Source organism: Canis lupus, chromosome 8, assembly GCF_003254725.2.
Source record: "Canis lupus dingo isolate Sandy chromosome 8, ASM325472v2, whole genome shotgun sequence".
In the NCBI taxonomy this organism is placed as follows: domain Eukaryota; kingdom Metazoa; phylum Chordata; class Mammalia; order Carnivora; family Canidae; genus Canis; species Canis lupus.
Genome location: NC_064250.1, coordinates 43,197,943 through 43,210,352, shown reverse-complemented (window position 1 = coordinate 43,210,352; position 12,410 = coordinate 43,197,943). Strand labels below are relative to the sequence as shown.

General features: G+C 50.1%; 1 protein-coding gene across 1 annotated transcript in view; it reads right to left on the bottom strand.

Moving 5' to 3' along the window:
* GALNT16 (polypeptide N-acetylgalactosaminyltransferase 16) overlaps positions 1-12,410 on the bottom strand; it is a 90,318-nt gene that overhangs the window by 76,568 nt on the left and 1,340 nt on the right. The window lies entirely within an intron of this gene.

The following is a 12,410-nucleotide window of genomic DNA, read 5'->3' as shown; positions in this document are numbered from 1 at the left end:
AAGTATATGAAACCCAACCAGTAGGCTTCTGGTACATACCAGGCAGTCAGAAAGTGCTTGTGACCTTGCCCTTCCCCTGTCTTTTCTCAAACTAGCAGCCACAGACATCCCTCAAAATGTGAGTTGGATCACATCACTGCTTTGCTTGTGTGACTTCCCAGGTTACGTCAAGAAGTCTTTGCAATATCCGTCTTGGTCTCCTGGATTGCTTGCTGTAGGGGGAGCCAGCCAGTGCACCATGAAAACACTCAAGCAGACACATGGAGAGATCCTACAGAGAAGGACCAAGGCCTCTGGCCACCAGCCAGTACCAGTCAGCTGCCATGTGACAGAGCCACCCTCACTCCTGCTCCTTCTGATGCCTGCAGCCCCAGCTGATATCTGGCTACAACCTCACTGAGAAATCTGGAGCCAAGCCACTCCCAGAAACAATGACAGAGAATAAATGCTTAGCATTGTTTTCAGCCATTCAAGTTTTAGGGTGATTTGTTACACGGCATTAAATATGTAATACACAAGTTAACAAATGATGACAATTTACATTGTAGTTACTAACTTGTACACTAACACTAGCGTAGCACTTAACTATGTGGGAGGCATGATTCCAAACACCCTATGGGCATTAACTCATTTAATGTTCATAGCAACTGTCGGAAATGGGAAATGCTAGTATCTCTATTGCACATATAGGAAAACTGAGGCATAGCATGTTTACATAAGTTACAGGAAGCAGCAGAGCTGGGACATGGCCACTGACACAGTGTGACTCCAGGGGCTGTGCTCCTGACCACTCTCATGCTGCATCCTGAACAAAGCTATAACCAGAAATGTGGCATCAAGAAGCAGAAAATGGGGATGTCTGGGTGGCTCAGTGGTTGAGCATCTGCCTTCAGCTCAGGGCGTGATCCTTGAGTCCTGGGATCGAGTCCCCCATCGGGCTCCCTGCATGGAGCCTGCTTCTCCCTCTGCCTCTCTCTCTGTGTCTCATATATATAAATAAATAAAATCTTAAAAAAAAGAAGCAGAAAACATTCTAAAGTTCACAGAGCCCACTTTTAAGGGAGGGAAGATGGGGAGAAAAAGGAAAAGAATTGAGCCTCTTCTTTTCTCCCCAATCCTCCAGGTTTACACCCTCCTCGGATTTACAGCTCTGCATCCACGCTGCCAATAGACTGGTCCCAGACCAGAGCCAACTCACCTCTTCTGAGTCAGTGAAAACGTGTTGCTTAAAGTCTGCACAGTGTTTTAAAGCTCTTGTCACATCTCCTTGGTTAGGGTTCTGATCCATTGTGATGACCAACTTCCCCTCTGCACATCTCTTGACTCCGTGCAAACCTCATCCCTGCTTCTTCAAGGTGGCCAACTTCTTCTTTTTTTTTTTTTTTTTTAAGATTTTATTTATTTATTCATGAGAGACACAGAAGCAGAGACACAGGCAGAGGGAGAAGCAGACTCTCTTTGGAGAGCTCTATGCGGGACTCAATCCCAGGACCCCAGGATCATGAGCCAAAGGCAGACGCCCAACCACTGAGCCACCCAGGCACCTCAAATTGGCCATCTTCTTAAAACATGTCAGATCTTTAAAGTGGAGGAAAAATTCTCAAAGAAGACGACTTCATCAGGGCAGGACCGGGATATACAAAGCACAAGTTCTACAGTCCTAGTCCATGCCCTTTACAGACATGGCTAATCAATCGCTTCTTTCCCACTCTCCTTGCAAGGCTGCGGGCTGCCACTTCCACAGGTTCTGGGCTGGCAGTGGAGCTGAGACCTATTTATCATTCTGGCTCTAACAGGATAAAGACGAAACACTAAAAGCAACAGACTGGAACTAATCCCTCTACTTTCCAAGGGAGTAAAAGGCTCCCCACCTCCACTGCTCCTACCCCTCCTACCCAAAACCCATTTTCATCACAGCGAGGGCTTAGAAGGGATTTTGAAAAGAGAAGAGGCTGCAAGAAAACATTGACCTTGGTTTTAATGAAGGTATGAGGACGAAGGTCCATGCTGGGAGGTGTCCTGTGCCCATAGACAATGGTGCATTGGGAACCAAGGACTCTGCAGCAGTTCGACCAGAAAAGACTTAGCCTGAAGTCAAGGTAAACTAGGAATGTGTCACATTCTCTACATAAAATCTTCTGCCAACAACCTCTTAGCATTTAGAGAGGATGACTGCAGCCCCAGCTGACATCTGGCTACAACCTCACTGAGAAATCCAGAGCCATGCCACTCCCAGAAACAATGAGAGAGAATAAATGCTTAGGGTTGTTTTCAGCCATTCAAGTTTTAGGGTGATTTGTTACACAGCATTAAATAAGTAATACACAAGTTACGTGTCATGAACATGTGTAAGGACTCGCACAGCCCAAAGAAATAGAATGCTCGCCACATAGAGAATTTACAATATCTAGTAGCCACATTAAAAGAGTAAAAAGAAACAGGTAAAATTAATTTTAATAATATATTTTATTTAGCCTAATATCTCCAAGTATTATCATTTCAAAACATAGTCTAGTCAATATTTTAAAATATTAATGAGGTTTTTTTTTTAAAGATTTTATTTATTTGAGATAGAGTAAACACAAGCTGGGCGGGGGGAGCAGAGAGAGAGGAAGAAGCAGGCTCTCGGCAGAGCAGGGAGCCCTACACGGGGCTCTATACCAGGACCCTGGGATCACAACCTGAGCCAAAGGCAGCCACTCAACAATTGAACCACCCAGCACCTCTGGTGAGATATTTTCATCTTTTCTTTTATTAAATCTTTGAAATCCAGTGTATTTTACATCGACAGCACATTTCAACTTAGACACTAAATTTTCAGCAGAAATGCTTGATCCATATTGAGATTTCATAAAATTTACAGTTGAAAATGTAGATTCCACATATTTCAGTTCTTCTAAACACTCTTAAAAGTTTATCAATAAAAAAAAAAAAAAGTTTATCAATAATGGAAAAGAGCGTCTGCTTTTCAATTTAAATCAACTAAAATTAAATAAAATTAAACCTCAGTTCCTCCTGTCACACTGGCCACACATCAAGTGCTCAGTAGCCACATGTGGCTGGTGGTCACATATTGGTCAGTGCACATCTAGACTGTGCAAGGTTCTCACTGCCTGAGGGCAGGTGCTGTCCTCCACCAGAGCCCCTGTGACTCTGCTCAGGGTCTCTGTGGCCTGACTCTTCAGAACATTCTCATTCAGGGATCCCAGGGATCCATTCAGCGGTTTAGTGCCTGCCTTCGGCCCTGGCCATGATCCTGGAGTCCCACATCGGGCTCCCTGCATGGAGACCCAGGCGTCCCAAGCCATTTTCTTTCCATGTATTGGAGACAGCCCCTGCCATTTTCATGCCCCTGCAAGGTGGCACCAAGGCTGTAATAAAACATTACCATGGGCAGCCTCTGATCTCTACTTGGCAAACTCCTTTTGGTTTATGCCTCCAAAAGACTCCCATCACCTTCCCTGGCCCCTGCAGTGTGTTTGCTCTGTCCCTTGGCTTCCTCTCTCCCTCTGGCCTCAGGTTGGTGAACTGTTTGGGGGATGGGGCTCAATCCTACCACTTTGCTCCTTCAAGGCACCACTACCGGGGATCCCTGGGTGGCTCAGCGGTTTGGCGCCTGCCTTTGGCCCAGGGCGCGATCCTGGAGTCCCGGGATCGAGTCCCGCGTCGGGCTCCCTGCATGGAGCCTGCTTCTCCCTCTGCCTGTGTCTCTGCCTCTCTCTCTCTCTCTGTGTCTCTCATGAATAAATACATAAAATCTTAAAAAAAAAAAAAAAAAAGGCACCACTACCACCGCAGACGTCACTAATGGATCACATGCCTTTCTCCCTGAGCCTCGGCAGGGCTCCATCCCCAACCCCTGAGATAACGCCCCCAACCTGTCATGCTGCTCCCCTCAACCTTGCCCTGTCCCACTCCCTAGTGAGGAATTTCACAGGGAAGGGAAAAGATGGCTTCGAAGCAAGGAATCCGGTCACAGACTGAGGCACCAGAAGCGACCCCCCACCCCCAAATGGATGCAGACTTGGCAACGCGGCCACACGGGTCCCCTCTGGCCACGACCTCCCAGGGCCAGAGCTCCCTGAAATGAAAGCCCGGGGACGTCAGAAATACTCCCCAACAGTTGGTTGAAAGAAGCTAAAGCCAGCACCGCTGGGAAAAGATAAAGGGATGACGATCTGAACTCCGGAAAGCAGCATCCGAAGGGGCATGACTGACAGTGCGTGTGACCCGGACCACAGCGAGGAGCACCGGCAGCTTTCCGGGGACACAGGGGAAGCCACCTGAGCGTCAGCGGACGCGGTGGCAGACAGGCCGGGGCAGGGCCATGTCGCTCCTGAAGGCACTGCCTCCTGACGGCAGGCGTGTGGGGTCCTTGATCCTGCCAGGCCCTGGGTGCCCCCCCTCCCACCCCCAGGGAAGGCCCGGATGCTCCCGCCTTCGGGGTGCCGCTGCCACCGAAGGGGAATCGGTTTATACAAGAAGGACAAGACTTCCGAGGTCTTGCACGGCCAGAAAACGTCCTTTCCGGAGTCCCAAATGCACAAGGAGGACACGAGGAGTGGGACGGGGCAACGGAGGGCCGGGGTCCATCAGGTACTCCGCAGAGGGTGCTCCCTCCTAGGAACTCTTCCCTCCAGACGAGCCCTCCCCCAGCCTGCTTCACTCCAGCATTTCAACAAGGGCCCTATTATCTTTTGTCTTTTAAATCTCTTCAGACACCAGCACCCTCCATTCCCCCTCACCAGCCAGAGAGAGAGAGAGAGAGAGAGAGAGAACACACAAGTACCTCATTGATCTCACATTATAAGGAAATGAAGTGTTCCAGCCATAGAAAATTTTTCAAAGAACTTAGGTTTACCTCTTTAAGAATCAACACTTCCTATTATATTTGATCATATTTCTGGAAAATTTTCTGAACTGAATGACAGTCTGCTGACGTACCAAACCGGTACACTGAGTGTAATTTATCACTTCCTGATGACTCAGGGACATGTTTCTGAGCCCTCTTTACCACAGCCTACAGGCCTAATGATCTGGACTTCCACCTTGGGCCACTTTTACCCTGGCTGAGCCTGCCCTCTGGCCAAGCGAAAGGAGCGCACACCCTGCAGAGATTGTGCCCTGGGCCCTGGTCATCTGGAACCCTCTCCCGCTAGATGCCTGTATGATTCTCTCTTTCCATTCATGCCACAGCTCAAACACCATCTTACCCGAGAGGCCTTTCCTGGCCATCCTTCTCAGCTCTCTGTCCCCTTCTGTGGCTTGATTTTATTTTCGTGCTCTTCCCCCCCTCTCCTGCCCATGCAATGCATTGTATATTTATCTGTTTATGGTCTGTCTCTCCCCCAAGGATGTGAGCCCCTCAAGAGGAGGGCTTTTACCATATTGTTATCCCAGAGCCTGGAACAGTCCTGACACATAGTGCTCAGTAAATAACGGCTAAGTGAAGGACTAAATGATGCCACCGGCACTTCTGACCAGCGTGTGCTTGTTGGGGAAGGGGGGGTGGTGCTCCAACCTCCTATGGCCCGTCCTGGTTGGTCTTTTGCTGTCAACTGTCCCTTCTCAGTATAGCAGCAGCTCCTAGCAATTCTCTCATCTTGCTTCTTCTCATCTGCTGTATTCGTAATGCAGGAAAACCTAAAGGTTGCCAGGAGATGGCCAACCCTCTGATGTACTTAAGCTGATTTTTACAATGTTTGTTTCCAGGCTGTGGCCTAAGGGCAATTCCACACCTGTCTTCTGGGTTAAGTCCAAGGGTGCAGGACTATTAGTTCTCTGCTTAGGGATCTTTGTAGCTTCCTTCTAGTATGATGTCTGGAGTCCACCCATAAACTCTCCTACATGGGTGTCTTGAGCATCCCCAGACACATCCACAAGCATTTTAGGCTTCTAGTTTAGCAGAAGGGGAGCTGCATAGCTCCATTAGACAGTGTTTCAAGGGAAGAGAGTGGGGAAGGAGTAGGTCCAGTTTATTCTTTGTGAGAATTTTAAGGTTTCCCACTCTACTGAACACAAGTGGTCTGGGTCTTTGTACACTTCACCCTCTGGCCTTATTCTCCTTCATCTAAACACTTTCAGCCCTTCAGCCATGCTTGGGGCCACCTTACTTCTACAGAAGCAGGTCAACAAAATCAAAGATGGTTTGAGTTGGGAGGCACCTCGGAGATCCTAAGTTCAAGCCTCATCTGACAGATGAGGAGACTAAGGCTCAGAGAAAGGAAGTGCCTCATCTAAGAAAACATAGCCCCTTGAGGGCAAGGCTGAGCCCTAGAAGTGGGTCACTTGGTTTTCATTCCACACCATCTCTCCATCCCCCCACACCTTCATCCCCGGTGGCCAACATCTGTTCCATCTGGGGCCACTCTGTTCTGCTGGTCCTGGCCTTGCAAGTGCCAGAAGGGCAGGTCTCACGCTCTGAGCATGCCAAGAGATGTCCCCCACCTCTGAGCTCTGAGACAATGTTGCTCGTGTTGTACACACAGCCACACCTCACGTCATGGGATGGCAGGAAGGAGGCACTGCTGCCCTTGAGCTACACTTGGAGCTCTTCCTTATGGGTCCAGAGGAGCAGAAAGGGTATACCTGGGGCAGACTTGCCTCCGTGTCTCTGAAATATGGCCCGAGCCTTATCTTGCCTAGGGAGTATAATCAAAAAGGGTTCTTCCATTTGCCCCCACTGTTCCAAAATACTCCAGCCTGCCACTCCTACCTATTCTGATGTGTTCACAAAAGTCCTCTGGGTGGTCACTCTGTCTCTGGCCAGATACTCCTACAGGGTATAGCTGAAATTCAGGGTGCGGGGGAGATAGGCAGGGCTGGGCTTCAGTCGGGCAGCAAAGCTTTGTGGGCCTCGTTCTGAAGAGCAGGAAAGACGCTAAAGATGTTTGCTATTTGCAGCTTTGCCTCTGACCAGCCTTGGCCCCGTCTGCTTCCCTGTTTGGCGGCTCCAAAGGAACAGGGAGGGGACAGCACAGCAGCAGTTATGGGTCCTTTAGTCATCCTCCTCCCTGGCCTGCGTCCGTGTGCTCAGCCAGCCCTGCTTCCCAGGGCGCCAGGTCTCTCGGGGTGCAAAAATTGGACCCTATTTCAAACCCTGTTACAGAGCTGCCTGATGTCTTAGGGGATGGGTGGGACAGCAAGCCTCTTCTCACCACCTTGCAACTGCTGCTGGAAGGAAGCACTGACCTGTTGACGGGGGCGAGAAGAGAAACACTGGCCAGCTTTGGACTATCCCAGTGATGGATGGTTCAGGGACAAAGTTTTCCTTCTCGCTCTCTGCAACTTCTACTCACTGGCCCCAGTTCTACTCCTTCACACCCTACAGAATAAGTCCCATAAGTCTGCTGCTTCTTCTGTTGGCTCAATGCTAAGCACTGATGGGAGATTCAGAAGTGTGAGACATGGTTAAGAAGTCTACTTTCATTGAGGAATCAAGAGTGATTCTATTCAGTCACTGAATACTTTTAAAAATAATTATCCTGATGGGCTTTATCACTGTAATGTTAAGAGATGTTTATTATAAAAATGTTGAGGGGTGCCTGGATGGTGCAGTTGGTTAAAGCACCGGACTCTTGGTTTCGGGTCAGGTCTGATCTCAGGGTCGTAGGTTCGAGCTCCGCATCTGGCCCTGTGCTCAGCTCAGAGTCTGTTTGAGTTTTTCTCTCCCTCTCCCTCTGCCCCCTATCATGCTTGTTCTCTCTTTCTCTAAAATAAATAAATAAATCTTAAAAAAAAAAAAAAAGGTGAAGGGCACCTGGGTGGCTCCGTCAGTTAAGCATCTGACTCTTGACCTCGGCTCAGATCTTGATCTCACAGTCATGAGTTCAAGCCCCACCCTGGACATGGAGCCTACTTAACAAAAAAAATGTTGAAAAAGCCAAAAGACAGAAGGGGAGATTACCCATAACTCTACTTTCCTACTGCTGACATTTTGGTCTATATGGTTTTTGCATTTCTTCCCCCAACAAATGTTGATGGAGTAAACCCAAAGCAAGATGCTGATCTAGGATCCAGGAAGGACACACAGGTACGTCAGACTTGGATCTTGCCCTAACGATGCTTCAGGGGAAAGAAGACATAACATGGGCCGCAGAAACAGAAACACCGGGCAGCCTCGGTGGCTCAGCGGTTTAGGGCCGCCTTCAGTCCAGGGCAGGATCCTGGAGACCCCGGGATCGAGTCTCACGTTGGGCTCCCTGCATGGAGCCTGCTTCTCCCTCTGCCTCTCTCTCTCTCTCTCTCTCTCTCTCATGAATCAATAAATAAATAAATCTTAAAAAAAAAAAAAAAGAAACAGAAACACCTCGTTTTAAAGGCACTTCCTAGTTGCCTGATCATGGATGAGTAAGCCTCAGTTTACTCATATGTTCACTGGACCTGGTAATGGCACCTACCTTGTTAGGTTGTTGGAGGGAATCAGAGAGGTTAAAGTTTGTGAGACATCTAAGTATCCAATGAATGTGGCCTCCATAAAAATACAGAGGCAATGGCTATCACAGAGGCCCCACAGGTACAGATCAAAGAGCACAAGTATCTGTTTAGCGGAGAGACACCAAGCCCCTGCAGACCGTTTCCAGAGCCAGTTGCACACCGCCTGTGAGTGTACCGCGCAAACTGTCTGATTCAGTGAACACAACTGCTGCCCAGGCCTGATCATCAGTGACTCCAGTCATTGCTCCCTGCTCCTCTCAGAAGCCCTGGGTTTCCCATCTAGTTAGTCTCCTTATGTCTTTGCCCCCAAGTTACAGGGAAGGTGTTTCAGGTCTTCTCCAGAAGCAGACAGGGGCTGAATCTTCAATCTTCTAACTGTAATGAACTGCTCCGATACAGCTCACCTCTGACCCCCCGGGTGGTTTCCTCTGCTACAGCAAGACAGTTCCCTGGGTGGTTCTACCCGGCGTTGCCTGCCAGTGCCCTCCACATCTCTTGAAATGACATTTCCAGACCTGAGGGCTTCTTCTGCTTGCAGAGCTGATAAACTCTGCGAGCCAGAGAAGAAAGACAGGCCCAATGCCTGGCGCAGCCAGTGGCAAAACTGCTGCTACTACACAGAAATATAGGGCCCATCAGAATGAGCATCACCCTAAAACGAATCCTGGAACCTTGGGCCTCAGGCCTCTCAGGGAGGTGACTCTTGGTCTGTCAGGCCTTTACCAGTCCTGGCGCCTCTGTGCTGTCCCTAATGGCAGGTCCTATTGGCAGGCTTCAACATGACCCGGGATGGGGCCCCAGTGACAGTGACAGGAGACCAGCCCCTGCCCATCTGAGCATTTTGGCAAGGGAGAGCTGTGGGTGTTCACACATCTCTCTCTCTCCACCCTCTTTCTGGTGTGTGGCACCTAGACAAATGAAATATAAAATCATTTTCTGTCATTTAGGCAAAGCATATTCCCACAGTTCCGAAATGCACACATTATAAATAAAATATAAACCTATCCAGATCTGATTGAAGCCTCTGCTCTCAGGGAATAGTACCAAAAAAGCACCAAATCTGTGTCCTCTCCTGAGAGGTGAGCAGGGATCCCTGCGAGGCCGGGGGCAGTGGGGGTATCATTGCAGGACCTTCTCCTGACAGAGGCCTGTCCCTCCGCAAGCAATAAACCTAACACCTTTCAGGAAAATTCCCTTAAAGCCATTGATTTGCGGGGTGCCTAGGTGGCTCAGTGGTTGAGCCTCTGCCTTTGGCTCGGGTCATGATCCCGGGGCCCTGAGATCGAGTCCCTCATCAGGCTCCCTTAGAGGAGCCTGCTTCTCCTTCTTCCTCTGCCTCTGTCTCTGCCTCTGTGTGTCTCTCATGAATTAAAAAAAAAAAAAAAAAAAAAAGCCACTATTTGCTCCTAGAAATGAAGTTCTCATTAGCTTGTCTAAGGATCAACAAACCTTACAAATCATTTAACCTCAATTTGACATAAAATAACCAAGGTCCAGACATACACATATTTTGTCCACGGTCATCAGCAGTATTGCAATTGTAGGTTAAGAAAACCCTAGTCTAAGAAAACTCATGCCTAAGACTTTAACGGTTCCAAACAGGAAGTGTTGCAAATGAGTACCTCTATCCGAAAACATTCATAATGGACAGTCTTTTAAAAATATGTCTGCAAAGTGAAATTCCGTGTGGCACCTTAGCATCCCACCCATGCCTCTTAGAGAACTAGCATATGGAAAACCTGAGTGCCAAACCAATCACAAATGTTCTTCCCAACTGTGAGGTCTGAAGACTGAAGGCCGGCCGTGTCTGCTCCGCCGCCCGCATTAGCTGCTGTCCAGGGCCAGCGTGCATCCATGTGGACTCAAGTGGATTTCCCCACATGCATGCCTTGCCCAGAAAATACAGCATGGAAAAATCACAAACGCTGCCACATTGCAAGCAGCCATTTAGGGATGGAGTCAGTATCTCCCTGTAGTTTTTACATGTTCCGTAACCAGTTTTCCATATCAAAATTTGTGACACACGGGCTGACAGCAGGACAGAGTATTAAAAATCAGGACCTCCCTGAGAAATCCGGGCCATACGGTTGCTATGCCGACACCCCACAATGCCAAACGGCGCCTCCAAGGTCTAGAAGCAACTTGGCTGGCTTCGAATAGCCCAGACATTGTGAAGGCAGAGCTGCCCCCTGGCCCAGGCTGTTATGCAGACCCTCCCCCCCCTTCCCAGCCCTGCTCTCTGATTCCCCAGGGGAGTGATGATGACGCTTGTCTGAATTTTCTCAACCTCTGTCAGCAGGGCTGGCCACATCATTCCCTAAGAATTTGAAAACCCACATGCAGCGTCCTGGCCCAACTAGACAGGGACGTGTTTTGGAATGGCAAGAAGACCAGGGAGAGGTTCACCACAGCGTTCCGGGAGCAAGCAAAGCTCAGCTGCACCTGCCTCTTTTAGGCTGGACACAGAGTTCAAATTCTGGAGAAGATGAACATGTATTCCCCTATCCCCTTACTTATAGTCAGGTTGAAGCCAGGAACAAAATAGTCGAGGGCGGGGGAGGCAGGTATGAAGCTTGGCTACTCCCAGAGATGGGCAGAAATCCGACTTCTTTCGCCTAACAAGTACTTATTAAGTCTTGCTGTGTGCATCAGTATGGAGATGTAAGAAGCTTCCAGCATAGTCGCTGTGTGACAGCGTATATGACTAAGAATCGTCAAGAAGTCAAATACCTCGGGAGGTAGGAAGACAATGCAAGGCTGTATCCAGGGAGGTGTGGGGACCGGTGCTCATGAAACAGACACCCAGGGCTCAAACTTAACAGAGAGGGAGCTGGCCATGCCCCCCCCCCCCCGGGGGGGCCAGAGGACTGTCTGCGGCTCACTCCCCTCACTCCCGGGGACTCCCACTCTCCCTCTCTTCCTGCACCCGTCCTCCCTGGCTCCCTGGGATCTTCCACATAATCCTTCACACTTTAAACTTAGCTTCCAGTTCACAGCCCTGTTCCAATCTGCAGCAAGTCAAACCCCACGGGAACAAGGAGCGGGCCTGAGGATGCTCACTGGAGCGCCCCCAGGACCTCCAATTTCCACCCCTCCCAAACAAGTGCCACATGCCTCCAGCAGGGCCCACCCAGCCACGCCAGGGTTCTCAGTCTGAGTGGCCTTTCCGGCAGATGTCGCAGGCCAAGGAGGAGTGAAGAGAGGTCCAAGAGCAAGGTCAGGATTCTGAAGAAGAGACACACGTGAGAAGACCCGGCCTCCGGCGCTGCTCCGAGGAGCGGTCACCCTGCGCTCCTGCGCTCGGTTCCTTGGCATTCCCCTTTCATTCTCCCCTCGAAGCTCCCCTCCTCCTCCCCCTCGGGCTCAGACCCTCCTCCCAACACGTCACCGTCACCGAAGGACAGACCGCCTGGCCAGCCCGCCTCCGCCAAGACCTGGCCGGCCCTGTCGGGGTGTAGGAGCCCGCAGTCGGTAGGGGCCCCGCCTGTGGAAGCTCCCTGCGGCCTGGGGCCACTACTGGTTTGGCCAGATCCCACTCCAAGCTGTCCGCCTGCCGAGATCCCAATACCCTGGGGTCTTTACACGGGAGGCTTTATCCTCATCGGCCTTTGGGCCCAAATGCCCTCAAGTGCTCTGGAAACTGTTCCTGGTGACAGGGACCCTCAGCTCAAAAGGGAACACTCCATCTGATCAGGCTCATTCCCGGAGTTCAACAGGCCAGGGATCTGGCAATGGGGGGAAAAGGGGGGCTGGGGAAAACCCATAAACCTCAAGGTCGCAGCAGGCAAAGCTAGGAAATACGGTTCCTTTGCAGAGGTTTTTTACTTCTTCCCGGGGGAGGAAGGGGGGTAAGAAGACACGGCATCTGGGGCAGGTTGGGAATATACAAACGCTTCCACACCGACACCCGCCTCCACCATATTCCCGGGGCTCAGCTGCCTTTGCAGAAATATCCCAGATCCTACTCCACACGA